Consider the following 15,525-nt stretch of genomic DNA (forward strand, 5'->3'; position numbering starts at 1 on the left):
TCACTACCTGTCGCTTGTATTGCTAAAAGCTTCCAGTTTAACCTTATTTTCGTGATTCTCGCGTTCTGGAGGATACGGCAAGGTTGCACATAAGATTAAAGGCTTTCACATAGAGAATGTTGTGAACCACTTAGAAGGTTACTTTGATAAAGTTGCTCCAAAGACTAAGATTTTTCACATAGGAAACAATTTAGTTCGAGAATCACTCACTATGTGGCGCTAGTGTTCTTGAGGCATGCAGTTTGGTCAAAACGTCGTATATCTCACGATCTGGACCACTTAGAAGGATAAGTTTTTGGCAAAGCTGCTCATAAAACTGAAAACTTTCGCATGGCAATCTATTTAGTTTGAGATTCTCTCACTACGTGGAATTTTTGATCATAACTTAGTATATTTCACGAACGCTCTGGACCGCTTTGTAAAACACTGTCTTTGGCAAAAATTCTCAGAAAAACTAATAGATTCAATTTAGTTTGAGAATCACTCACTACGTGATAATATTGTTCTTGGCATGGTTCTTGGGGTCTATCAGTTTAGCCTAAATGTTGTAAATCTCGCAATGTGGACCACTCAGAGGAAAACCCACTTCAACAAAGTTGCTCGAAACAACAATAGTTTTCTAGTAGAAAGCGATTAAGTTCATCATTTATTCACTACTTGGCTCTAGTGCTGAAATGAGCTCTGATTTAGGGCGTCGCATATCTCACGATCTGGGTTGCTAAGAATGACAACTGTTGTTGCAAAAAAGGATGTCAAGTTTGATCAAAGGGTAATATATCTTGCGTTCTGAAACACTTCGAAGGACACTCTTTTTGACAAAACGCTCAGAAGACTAAGAGCTTTTATCTGAAAAGCAAATCAGTTTGAAATTTGCCTACTATGTGGCGCTAGTGATCTTAGCAGTTTCCAGTTAAGTCTGAGCATCATTTATCCCGCATTTTGAACCACTTGAAAAAATATCACTTCAGCAAAGTTGCTGAGAAAAAAATTAAGTTCCACATTCACTCACTATATTGGTTTAGTTCTGTAATGAGCTACGAGTTTGGTCTAAGCGTCCTACATCTGACGTTCTGGGTCATTTCAAAGAATACTGGTTTCAGAACATTTGCTTAAAAGAGTGAAAGCATTTGAATTTTTATTGGAAATTTTCAAGTAATCTCTTTGGAAACTTCTATTGAAATTTCGCAGACAATTGATAGAAAGTTTTCCCGCAGTTCTTTTGGGGTTTTCAACAATTACTTTGAAAACAGTTTCGGCATTTCTATTGGCTAATTGCTTTGGAAAACCATTGTACTAATGATTTGAAAACTTATCTTTTTTTTAATGTTTTTATTTTTGTTGGCTTCAGAAAACTCATTGAGAATTTTATTTTGATTTATTTGATTGCTTCGACAATTGCTTCGAAAGTTCGCTCGGCAAATTCTTTGTTATTTTTTTGCATTTATTTTTCAATCCATAATTCCTTTGAGTATTTGTTCTGCAGTTGTAATGAAAATGCATTACAAAATTCCGTCAAAAATTTATTTGATAAATATTTTCAAAATTTCTTACTGCAATTTCCTATTACTTATTTTTTTTTCTGCAGTTCCGTCGGTAAATTTATTGTGATATTAACTAGCAATTCGTTTGGTAATTTCTTCTTCGTTTTTTTCTAGAAATCACACAGTAAATTCCTTTTGGAACTGATCGAGAAATTCCTTCAAGGTTTTTAGGAAACTTCATTTGAGATGCTTTCGGAAGTGCCTTCGACAACTTCTTTGGTATTATTTTTTGGAAATTTCTTCTGCAACGGTATTTAATTCAGGATTCTCTTGTGAAATTTTAGTAGCAACCCCTTTGAAAAGTCATTCGGTTATTCCATTAGGGTGCCTTCAGCTATTTCAACATTCAAACGTGTTTAAAAATTGCTTTCTGAAATATTCTGGCAATTTATTTGAGAATTTCTTGATGTTTGATGAATTTCTTGAAAACACCATGATTTGTGGAAATTCATTAGTTAATTCCTTTGAGATTTTCTCCGGCCATACCATTGCATTTTTTTTTTTCAATTTTTAATAGAGTATCTAATTGAAATTCCAAAGTAATAACAAACGGAATTCTGTAAGGATTTTCTAAAGGAGTTTTCAATACTGAAAGAATACTGAAGAAATTAGAAAAATACAAATTTGCAAAGAGCTGCTGACAGAAATTTTCAAAGAAATTGATAAAGAAAATCCCGTGAGAGTTGCCTGATAAATTTGCACAGCGTCGTCAGCCAGAGACCGCAGACTGAATATAACTTTCACTAGACAACGGAAAACATGTAAGACTGTAAGACATTCAGTAAATCAATGAAGAATTTTCCATTTGGCGAAATTTTTCTTCCGACCGGAATGGGAATCGAACCCACAATCAGTGGCTTACAATATGCCTAAAAAGCTGGCGTCACTAAACAGTACGGTATTTTTAAATATAATATAATAATAATCAATTTCCTATATTACTGCAGAGAAATTTCCAGAAGAGTTATCGAACAAAATTTCAAAGGAATTACCGAAATAGTTTCCAAAAAAATTGTCCAAGAAATCCAAAAAAAAACAAACTTATATGAAGCTTTGAATCAAATCCAATAAAAATTGCTGACAATATTTCCAAAGAATTTGCCGAATAATTTCCGCCAAAAAGAAATTCAAAATATTTTCACAGGGTAACATTTAGGAAATTCGCCAAATCGATTTGCAAAGGAAATGCCCAGTTAAATACCCAATCGAGTTCAGTAAGAATTGGCAAAGATGTTTCCAGAAAAATGTTGAAAAATTCCTAAAGCAATAGCCATAGGATTTTCCAAACGAATTGTAAGAGACAAAAAGAACTTTCAAATGGGATTTCCAAAGAAATTTCCGTAGAAGAAATTCCTAAAGAAGTTCACAAAGCCATTGCCGAAGCATTTGTCACATAAATTCAAGTTCCCAAGGAAATTTGAAAATCTTTTTTGCCACAATTTTTTTAAAGAAATTTCCAACGAGGTTCCAACAAATCATGAAAACTTTTACCAAAGAGGTTGAGAATTCAATTGTGGACACCATAGCAGAGACAGTTTCCAACAGAATTGCCAACCAATTTCCAAAAATAATGTAGCAGGTTTAAAAAAAAAGTGCCAAAGAAGTTACCGAAGGAACTTTCGTAGTAATTTTAGAACCGATTTTCAAAGAAATACCTTTTGGAATTGCTGCACAGATATCCAACGTTATAATTGAACAATAAAGAGATTTCCGAATAAATTACGGAGAAGATACTTGACTGACAGCTCTAAAGAACATAAGTGCCACGTTGTGAGCGAATTTTGAAATAAACTTCAAATGTGGAAGCTTCTTTTTTTCTTGGAAGCTTTAACAAACATAGTAACATATGGATACACAACGATTATATCAAGCTTTCAGCTTCTAAGAACAATACATCCCGAATATGTTTTGCTGAAATTTGTCGAGTTAAAAATTTTAGCAAAATATTTGTGAAAATTCAGCAAGGTTTGCGGATTTGTTCAGTAAAATCTACTGATCACCATCAACGTTTTGTTGTAACTACGTAAACAAAGGACAGGTATTCTGGTGGATCAGTTTAACAAGTGATATTTTATTAAGTTTTGTGATGACAGCATACTCTTTATATGCTATAGCCTTTTTAACATGTCCTATGAATTATCATCATGATGAGCATGGGCATGAGCATGAGATGATCGTACAATTCGTAGTTGCTACTCCGTTAATGACCAGATCAGTCAACATTGCACAGGAAACCAAGAGGAAGGGGCCTGGGTGTAGCTTCCATCCTCAATGTGCAATTTTGAAGATTCAAAACTTTATATTGTCAGTACCGGCACCGGCCACGTCTTTACGGTCATCGGGAAGGGAAGGAATGTAAGTGTGACATCCGTTGCTACTAGAGACCGTGTGTACCTCCGCATTCCCACGGTTGTCACAGGAAGGAAGCTTATTAGTGGAAGGAGATAGATAGTTACATAGATCAGGATTCACATTGGTAAGTGATGTGAGCTATGCAACCCTTGATATGATTTAGTCTTCCGGCAGCAGGAAGAATACAACAATTTAATTGTATGTTTGTGTATTAAATAATGTAGGGTCTTGTACCATTTGGGCAGGTGTACCTATTTTGGGCACTTGCCGCTATAACTAAGTCAATTTCAACTCGATTGATTTGAAATTTTGTACAGAGTTAGGCACGTACAGTATCTAACTCTGTACAAAAATTCAAATCAATCGTTGTGAAATTGACTTAGTTATAGCGGCAAGTGCCCAAAATAGGTACACCTGCCCAAATGGTACAATACTCTATTAATAATTTTTAAACCACGCTTATGTCGGATCAACTCGTAATAAGGCACGTTCTAAGCTTATCGTTTCTCAGTTAAAAATGAACTGTATGCAATTCCGTTCAGTGCCAATGCTAAAAAACCGGAACACGCGCCCTAACTTTATGAGACAACTGAAGCTAAAAAGATGACAATAAATATCGCAAAACGATCTTTGTTTATGAGTTTCACCTATGTTTTTGTATTACTCTTTTCTCGCGTTCCCGTGTTATCAGGATTGCGGATAATTAAACCATTGTACATATTTATAATCCGCGAATGCTCACAAACGCGTAATATAAGTTGGAAATATGAACAAAAAAATCATTTCAATTTTGCATAAAAAATTGAATTTACCAAAAATAAAAATTATCGTACGTGTTCGAAAAAGACGCGAAATTATAAAACTTAGCACAAATAAATCGACGCGGACAACGGGGTCTACTTGTCACTGAATCGTACGGTAATCTTGACCTTTTGCCGATTTGATCGCTGATTGTCTGCTTGTAAATCTGAAATAGAAAAAAATATTAAATGGTGATACTTTCGATCCGAGGCCCGCAGGGCCGAGTCTCATTTACCAATCAACTCAGCTCGACGAACTGAGCAAATGTCTGTGTGTGTTTGTATATATGTGGTGTGTGTGTTTTTTTTTCTTCCCAACCTCCCAAGCAGAGAAAACCGATTGGAAAAACTCTGCTACACCTTGACGCCTCGATCCCCCTGGTACCACTGATATGCGACTGCTTCAGGGGGGGCAATGCGCTCATGCGCTCTTCTGCTATTGTGCTCATGCACTTTTTGTCGCTTCTAAATTTGTTATTCTAGTCGTTCTCGTTTTCGTACCTAACCTATCGCCATTCAGCGACACAGTTATTATTATTATTACATCAACAGGCATGGTATAGCCCCAATGATGGGTAAAAATTAATATAAAACGATGCAATACAAAAAAAAAATACAAATACTTATCGATAACACAAAAAAAAAGTCACAAATTAAATAGTCAAGAAATAACACTTAAAACTAAATCCGTCTGTTGTCTAGAGCTAATTGGTCCGTCCAGCGAAGAACAGGGAAAATCTCCGGCGAAGCGCCTCTCGTGTTGAGTGGAAGTCAAATAAGGCTGCGACTGTGTTAAACACTCGTTGCATACCGATGAGTGCGCCGTAGAATGCATAATTGGTTCGAAATAGAGGCAGTCGCAGCATAACACTGTTCCGTAGTGCTCTAGGCCGAACATTCAAATTGATTTGCTCCAGAATGGATGAGCAATCGACTCGTCCCTGCAGCACATCTGCGATAAATAGAGCTCTATTGATGTCCCTTCTGGTGCGAAGTAGTTCAAGGTCTATCAGTTGACATCGGCTTTCGTAGCTTGGCAGCCGAAATGGATCTCTCCAAGGTAATTTGCGAAGCGCAAAACGAAGAAAACGGCGTTGGACAGATTCTATCCTTTCTGCTCCATTATTGTATGCTGGGCTCCAAACTGCGGAACAATACTCCATCGTAGAACGAACTAAAGAGCAATAGAGCGATTTCAAACAGTGGATATCGGAGAAATTCTTTGCAACTCTGAAGATGAATCCTAAAGCTATGGATGCTTTGTTGATAGTGTACGAAACATGTTGCTTGAAATTTAACTGCGAATCGAGGATGACGCCCAGGTCCTTGATGTGACTAACACGATCAATTTCGGTATCGAGTAGACTGTAGATGAAGACGATCGGTTGTTTTTTCCTTGAAAACGTTATCATGGAACACTTGGCTGGATTAACTACCATCCTGTTTGCAGAACACCAGTTGGCGAAATTATCAAGTTGATGCTGCAGGTACATACAGTCGGCGATTGATTTGATTTGCAGAAAAATTTTCAGATCGTCCGCAAAGGATAACCGCGGGCCTTCGATTACAAAATGGACATCGTTGAAATAGAGCAGAAAAATCAGCGGACCCAAATGACTCCCTTGAGGTATCCCGGATGTAGCTTGAAAGCTATTAGACCTACAGTCTCCAATCACTACCGTCAGATATCGGTCGGTGAGGTAAGAGCCGAACCAACGCAGGAGGTTACCACATACTCCCAACCTGTCTAGCTTCGCAATGGCGATATCGTGATTCAATTTGTCAAAGGCTGCTGACAAGTCAGTATAGATTGCGTCCGTCTGGTCATGAGCAGTCATACTGTCGGTAATGTACGATGTAAAGCACAGCAAATTGGTGTTGGTAGAGCGGCCGCTAGTAAAGCCGTGTTGGTCGTTGCTAATCAGATGCTTACAGTGTGACAGAAGCGGATCCATAACAACGATCTCAAAGAGCTTTGAAATTGCACATAAAGCAGTTATGCCACGGTAATTGTTCGCGTCACGTTTTCTTCCTTTTTTATGCACAGGAAACATGTTAGCTACTTTCCAACAGGAAGGAAAAACACCAGAGGAAAGAGATAAACGGAACAAGCAATGGAGCGGATCAAGCAGACTGGCAATATGCTTTTTGATGAAGGCTGATGGTACACCGTCAGGTCCGGGATTATTAGACGATTTAAGTTGTACGGCAGCCCTTGAAATAGCTGTAACATCGATATCGAAAACGTCCAGAGCTTGTCCGTTCTGAGGAACATTGTTGGCTGCACGAGAGATGAGTTCATCGCTGATTTGTTCATCGCTGAACACGCTGGCAAATTTTGTGGCGAATAACTGGCAGATCTCTTGAGGGCAAGACGCGGTTTTGCCATTCAATTCCATCGAGGACGGAAGGCCCGATTCTTTACGCTGCTCGTTCACGTATTTCCAGAATGATTTCGGTTGGCGTTTGCATTTAAGCTCGATGCTGCGTTGATACTGCAAAAAACAGTGACGGCTAGCTCGTTGATACTCGTAGTTGATCCTCAAATAAATGCTACGCAGTGAAGGCGTCCGATACTTGGTGAACTTCCTCAAGGCTGCTCTCTTGACAGTTTTCATCTTCTGTAATTCACTGGTTTGCCACGGGGGTCGAGAGTTAGTATTAAGTGTTCTTTTCGGAACGTGCCTGTCAATAACGTATGACAAGACATGTGAGAAAGTCAGCGCAGCACGTTCGATGTCGTTGGAATCAAGAGTGTTGCCCCAATCGATAGTGGCCAGTACATCCGCAATGCTTCGATGATCAGCTTTGGAAAAATCGTGCACGACAGCGGGAAACTTGATGAAGTCACGAGCGAGTTTATTCTCCACGGCGATGACAAGAGGTGGATGATGTGGGACCACTTTGACAAGCTCACAGGGTGCCGTACCTATGAGCGGAAGATGGTCACGGCAGCTTACGAAACAGAGATCCAAACTGCGATTGTTCTCGTTGACTACGTGGTTGATTTGCACTAGAGTGGCGGCGCTGTAACTGTCTAAGAGACGAATTGCGGAAGCACTCAGTGTTGAGCGAGCAGGATCCGGGTAAAGGAAGCCGTTATGGGAAGGTTGCCATGAGATACCTGACAGATTGAAGTCCCCCAGGATGAAGAGATCGTCAACAGGAGCAGCAGTCTCCATCACAGTAAAAACGGAGCCACAGTGCGTTTCTATGAGCCCGTTCTCACCAATCCGATCGGGTGGGATGTACAGCGCGCACAAGAACAGAGTCCGATCGCCAAGCTCGATGGATACCCAAACTTGTTCAAGACATTTCCACGAATCGTTTTCAACAACTCTCGCCTTCAAGCCGAGACGAACTGCAACAAGCACACCACCTCCTGTAGATTTCCTACTGTTGTCAGGATTTCGATCACAGCGAAACACTTCATATTGCGATCCGAACACCTGACTAGACAGCGTTCGAGAGTCGAGCCAGGTCTCGGACAAGACGATAATATCGAAGCAGGAGTCCGAAACAGCTAAGCGGTAGTCGTTAACAAATGAATTCATTCCACCAGCGTTCTGATAGTAGATTAAGATGTGCTTCGATGCGGAAACGTCGCGGTCCCTGTAAAGTGTACGTATATCAGGCAATGGCTGGTGACTTGCAGTTGGAATATACTCGCCGTAGCTGGAATTTTGGAAGACCCTCTCACCACATCCGACGACAGGACCGGAACGACTATGATGAGCGAAGGCAGCAGGAGGCAGGACTGCGTCGGAGGGTTTGAGGGCTTCCACGGGGCTTTCTACAGCGCGTTCCGGGTATCCAGGAATGATAGTTGCAGAAGAATTCGTTTGACTAGCTCCCACGGAGTCCGGCAGGGGGAGTGTGAAGTAATCACGCGACCCTATACGGCAATCGTTGTTAGTATCCACTAGAACACTATGTCGGGACTGAATTGAACTCGTGCGCGAAGGACCGGCAACCGACAACTGCGAGTATCCGGTCGAAGCCCTCCACTGGTCGTACAAGAACGCATCGGTGAGTGCGTCCTTCGGAATGCGTTCAACATTATTACGTTTGGTGCACACTGATAGTCGATTTCGATGGATCCCTACTTCCAACTCGCTCGTCGTTGGATGGGTGGGCTCGATTGAGGTAACGGGAATAAAAGCTTCCTCGAGGCTGGCGAGAGGTCTGCATTCTGTTGTCAAGACTGATGTTGTCCAGCATGTTTTGACTGATGAGAGGAAACTAGAGGCAGCGGAGGGTACAACGGACGAAGATCTCATAATAGCAGGGTACTTGCCTGTTGCCGGAGTCTGGAAGACCCCGTTTCCCAGCTCACACGCAGGACCGGGACGACTGCTGGTCGATGGCTGGAGGGGCTCGACTGCGGTGAGAGGGAAAGGGGCTTCCTTGAGGCTGACGGCAAAGCTGCGTCCCGGTGTCCACACTGGCGAACACGTACATGGTCGGGTAGGTGATGTAGGACTGGAAGCAACGAGGAGTACAACGGACGAACTTGATAAAACAGCAGGGTACTTGCCTGTAGTCGGAGTACGGAAGACCCCATCTCCCAGGTCACGCGCAGGACCGGGACGACTGCTGGTCGATGGCTGGAGGGGCTCGACTGCGGTGAGAGGGATAGGGGCTTCCTTGAGGCTAGTGGCAAAGCTGCGTCCCGGTGTCCAAACTGGCGAAGACGTACATGGTCGGGATTGTGATGTAGAACTGGAAGCAACGAGGAGTACAACAGACGAACTTGACAAAATAGCGGGGTACTTGCCTGTAGTCGGAGTACGGAAGACCCCATCACCCAGCTCACACGCAGGACCGGGACGACTGCTGGTCGCTGGCTGGAGGGGCTCGACTGCGGTGAGAGGAATAGGGGCTTCCTTAAGGCTCGTGGCAAGTGTGCGTCCCGGGATGAAGGAGAAATTGAGTTTGCTGTAAGTTACTCCATTTCGACTACCTCGGGTGAAATGTTCAACGGATCGTCGGAAGGGGCCGCAGCAGTAGGGCGCCAAAAATTTTCCGCAGATCTGTTGTCACTGAACTCCCGGTAGACCAAACCTTTTGGCCACGTAGAGGTAGACAATGCCTTGGATTTCAACTCCATGTTTATGCCAATCTTAAACGAAATGAAGGACATTGTGCTTATGTCCCTTCCTTTGGCCACGAGTCGTACAACTTGGACATCCTCCGTTCCAAGGCGTTTCTTGGCTAAAGCGCAAACTTGGCCGACAGAAACATCTCTTGCTATACGCGACAGATACAACCAAAATTTCGGTTGACTCGGTGGTACCGTGGCGATTTCTAATGTTGGGGAGGGTGTACTACCTGTCCCAAGCAACAGAGGTGGCTGCTTATTCTGAGATGGATCAGCAGCCGTGCTAAACAACCTTCTACTTCTGGTGAACCTCGGGCCAACATTAACACGTTTGGAAGATTTCGGTGTGCATGTTAGTACATACATACACCAAATTTGTTATTCTAATACCAAAAGCAAGTAAAAAAAAAAAATCATAGTTTCTCCGAGGAACGGTGCCGTTTTAGCACTCCAGTTTTTCGCGCACGACTCGGATAGTCCCCGACGGTGGATCTACCCTACGCCGACAAAGACTTCCCCGGCAGTGGAACATCTTCCGAAACCGTTTCTTCCCGGACAGGTGCCGAGGTCTCTCCTGCGATTCCGGTTGGAGACTGGCTTCCGGTTCACAGGCGCCCCGACGATCAAGTTCCGGTGCTTCTCCGCGATATACTCGGGCTAGTCCCCGGTGGTGGACCTAGCCTACTCCGACGGAGAAAAACCCCGGCGGTGGAAGTTCTCCCGACACCGATGTTTCTATCCCGACCAGTCAGGTGCCGAAGTCGGTCCGACGATTCCGGTTGGCGGTGGACTTCCGGTTCACCGGCGCTCCGACGACCAAAAACCGGTACTACGCAACGGACGACTCAGTCATGTCCCCGGCGGTGGATCAAGCCTACTCCGATCGCGTTCCGGCGCTCTCTGGTCTTCGCGCCACTTCCTTTGCAGCGCGGACAGCATCCTCGTTACTGCTCTGTCGACAGCGTTCCACGTAGCTTCGTCGCGACACATTTCTTCGACAATGTTGTCGACTGTCAGGCCGCGCATATCCCTGCGCATCTCCGAGAACCTAGGGCATTCGAAGACGACGTGCGCCGGTGTTTCCTCCACGTTTACACACTCCGGACACAGAGGGGAAGACACGTGACCGAATCGAAACAGGTACTTCCGGAAACAGCCGTGCCCGGACAGAAACTGCGTCAGATGGAAGTTCACCTCCCCATGCTTCCTGTTCACCCACGCCGACACATTTGCGATCAGTCGGTGGGTCCACCTTCCGTTCGTCACATTGTCCCACTCTTGTTGCCACTTCACCAGCGAGTCCATTCTAGCAGCTGCTCTTGCATACCTTACGTTACTCCGCCGATAGCACTCGACGTCTTCTTCTAGGGTGATGCAGATGGGCATCATCCCAGCGATAACGCATACAGCCTCCGACGAGATTGTTCTGTAGACACTCGCGACTCTCATAGCCATGAGCTGGAACACACTGCCCAGCCTTCCACGGTTTCTCTTCGTTTTTAGCGCCGGAGCCCAGGCTGGCACTCCATACCTAAGTATTGAGGTTGCAACATTTGCCAAGAGGCGCCTCCTACTGCTTCTTGGACCGTCCGCGTTTGGCATAATCCTCGCTACTGTGTTAACCGCCTTCGCCGCCTTTTCGCAGGTGTAGTCTACGTGCGCGTTAAAGTTTAAGCGGTCGTCGACCATCACGCCCAGATGCTTCAAAGCGCGCTGCGATGAAATTCTCTCCTCTCCGATCGTGATCTCCAACCTTTGCACTGCTTTGCGGTTACTGACTACGAGCACTTCTGTCTTGTGATGGGCTATCTGCAGCTTCACTCCATTCATCCACCTTTCGACTGTGTCGATTGCCTCCGATACCAGCACTTCGACTTCATCGATTGATTCGCCAGATACCGCTAAGACAACGTCGTCTGCGAACCCCACGATAATGACACCTGCCAGAAGCTTCAGTGTTAACACGCCGTTGTACATTGCGTTCCAGAACGTTGGGCCAAGTATTGATCCCTGTGGAACACCTGCTGTCACTCTAAACGACTTCTGCCCTACGTTGGTTTCGTACACAAGGACTCTATTCTGGAAGTAGTTCCTTAGAATCCTACACAGATAGTCGGGGACCCGCATATTATGTAGGGCTACGGTGATAGCTTCCCAACTGGCGCTGTTAAACGCGTTTTTAACGTCTATCGTTACCACGGCGCAGTAGCGATCTCCTCTCCGCTTTTGTAAGGATGCCCTTTCCGCCATATCAACGACGGTCCGAATTGCGTCAACCGTCGATTTTCCCTTGCGGAAGCCGAACTGCATCGTGGACAGCCCTCCCTCACTTTCGGTATACTCGGTCAGCCTGTTAAGGATAATCCTCTCCAGAAGTTTTCCGAGCGTGGTGTGTGTGTGTGTGTGTGTGTATGTGTGTGTGTGTGTGTGTGTGTTTTTTTTTTCCTTCTAAACCATAGGGGGATAATCTGCTCAACAGACACCCTAACAGAAGGTTAGGGTAGTGTAGGTCTGACAGGCCGTCTTCTACAACAAAAGTAAAATCCAGGACTACTCTCTCCTCGTACCCACTAAACCATTCCTATGGTCGCCAAACCCTACGTCTCTCCGGAACCACCAAGAAGGTATTGCTTCAGAGAGGGGCTAGTGCACATCGCACCCACAAGGTTAGCTGCGTAGCCTGCAGCAACGAACATCGATGACTCGCTTTGGAGAGTCCATCACGGTAGCATGCTGGCGCTTAGCCAGTTTCCCGAGTGGTCCTCGCCACTCCCTTTGTCCTCGGAAGGCGGGCAGAGTCAACCCCGCCCGCGCCCTACTGCTGAGCGGACATCAAGAACTGATGTGTGTGTGTGTGTGTGTGTGTGTGTGTGTGTGTGTGTGTGTGTGTGTGTGTGTGTGTGTGTGTGTGTGTGTGTGTGTGTGTGTGTGTGTGTGTGTGTGTGTGTGTGTGTGTGTGTGTGTGTGTGTGTGTGTGTGCGTGTGTGAGTGTGTGTGTGTGTGTGTATGTGTGTGTATGTGTGTGTGTGTGCGTATGTTACAAAAAAAAGTCACGCACGTTTCTCAGCCGTCTGCATTGGCGTATCTAGGATTTTTACCTAGGGGGTGCCTAGGGGGTGCCAGATCTAATGGCTTCCAGTACTACTGCGTTGCGGGAAAAACTAGCCTTCGCGCACTTAATGAACTTAACTTTCATCGCAAAAACCCCTCTATTATGTTGATTGAAAACAATCATGTGTTCAAGAATACATTTTCAGAGCAATTATGAGAAATTAAAGCCTTAAAACTACAAAATTGCATAATACACGAGATATTTATTTTCGTTTCAAATTTAATTTATATGAAATTTTGACTTGTAAAATCAGCTTTGATTCAAAATCAGTCAAAATTTCAGCTTCGTACAGAATTCCGTTTGCAAGATACATGTTTTGGGAGGTTTTGATACTCGACTCCAACTAATCGAGTCCGGTCTGTACTACGGAAAATTTGTGCTTTAGACAATTCTTTAGGGATTATTCCCGGTAATTTATTTGCAAACTGTTTTGCAATTCGTTTGTCAATTCAAAATCCTTTTAGAAATCGTTAAATAATTCCCATGGAATCAGCAAATTTCCCCGGCCCTTTCTTTGGTTCCGCTTTCGCAATTTTATTGAGAATTTCTTCTGTAATATGTTAAAAATTTGTTACATAAGAGCTTCCGCTACATTATCTAAATATGTCATCGGTAGTTACATTGAAAACTTCATAAGCAATTCCTATAGGAGTTTATTTGGCATTTTTGTTAAATTCCTTCGGCATTTCTTCGCCATTTTTTGGCAGTCTCTGAAGCATTTCTTTTTTTAATTATGCCAACAATGATTTTGGTATTTGTTTTTTTTTTTGTATTTTCTATAATAAAGCTTCCGGGAATTTCTTTAAGAATCTCTTCGATGATACTTCTGGTAAATCATTCGATAATGACTCTGAGAACAACCTCAAAAATTTCTTGGGAAATGTCTCAGACGATTCTTTTTTTTATCGTGAATTCCATCGGTATTTTTTTGCATTTCTTTATATACAGGGGATACTCAAAATAACTGGGACAGGTACAATTTTCACTTTTCAAAAAATGTTCAATTAGCTGTAACTTTTCGAAAAGGGCATCAAATATTTTCAAATTTCCACTGTGAGTTCACTACCTAGTTGTATCGCTGGTCCAATTTTGAAAGATCGGGCTTTTCTACATAAAGTTAGAAAGATTCTAGAAAAAGGTATAATTATCCGATAGCCAACATTGAGCTGTTATATCTCCGGAATCAATGAACCGAATGCAATGAAATTTTGATCACTTATGACTAATATAACGAACTTTGAAAAAACATTTGACTTAACTTGAAATTATTATTTTGTAAATTTATCTATTTTTTCATATTTATCCCATTACTTTTTCAATTTAATGCCGGCGATATGGTTGCTTTCCCACGAAACATATATATATTCAAGTCAATTAGAGGGAATTTAAATGAACTATAATTCGACAATGATTTTTCTTAAGGGCCTAACTGACTTGATCGATTTCTCTTCGTCGACTCTCTCTTTCGCTAATAACTTGATCAAAACAAACAAAATCATTATTCTTTTTGTTTCTAGAGCAAGATGTAGTTGTCGTCTTCGCATTTCAACCAAAAAATCTTTGGAAAACTTAATACACTTTCCGTAATAACACAACGAGAGAAATCGAAAATGTCAGTTAGGCCTAATGAAAAATCAGTGTCGAATTACTATCCATAATTTTGAAACGATGATGAAGTTTCGGATAAATTGGTGTTATATTAGAAAAATAATCTAATCGTTTTAATTTTTTTTTTCATGTAAAGATTTTTAAGTTTGGTCAAAAGTTTTTAATAGCTCATTATATTAGTCATAAATGATTAAAATTTTATTGCATTCGGTTGGTTGAATCCGGAGATATAGCAGCTCAAAGTTGGCTATCGGATCATTATACCTTTTTCTAGAATCTTTTCAACTTCACATTAAAAAGCCCGAACTTTTCCAAAAATGGACCACTAACACACAACTAGTTGATGAACTCACAGTAAAAATTTGAGAATATTCGATGCCCTTTTCCGAAAAGTTACAGCTAGTTGAACATTTTTTGAAAAGTGGAAATTTTACCTGTCCCAGTTATTTTGAGTATCCCCTGTATGCTGAGTAATTCGGAAATTTCAATAAAAGCTCTTTCGAAAATTTTTGTGTGAATTACTTTTATAATTCTTATGAGAATTCTTTAACAAATTTCTTCGAGATTTTTTCCGTAATGATTTAGAAAATTCCTGCAGCAGATTCTTTCGGAATACCTTCAGCAATTCCGTAGAAACTTGCTTCAAAAGTTTGCATGGGAATTTAATCAGCAATTGGTTTGAAAATTTCTTAGGCAAGTATTTTGAAGACCTCTCCGATTATAACTCTGGGAACTTTTCTTGTAATTTTTGTAATTTCTGGTTTTTTTTTAAACATCGGCATTTTTTAGAGCTCTTACAGTCAGAATTCAGAATTTGCATGCAAATTCTTTCAGCAATTCCTTTTGAAATTCTTTCTAAAATTCCTTCAGAAATTCCTTTGATAATTTCTCCAACAACTCCTTTAAACATTTCTCTGACATGTTTTTTTTTTTTTGGAAAATTATTTGGTAATTCCTTCTTCGGCGTATTCATCGAGAGTTCCTTTGAAAATTTTGTTTTAAATACATTCA

This window comes from Aedes albopictus, chromosome 1 (genome assembly GCF_035046485.1).
Source record: "Aedes albopictus strain Foshan chromosome 1, AalbF5, whole genome shotgun sequence".
NCBI lineage: Eukaryota > Metazoa > Arthropoda > Insecta > Diptera > Culicidae > Aedes > Aedes albopictus.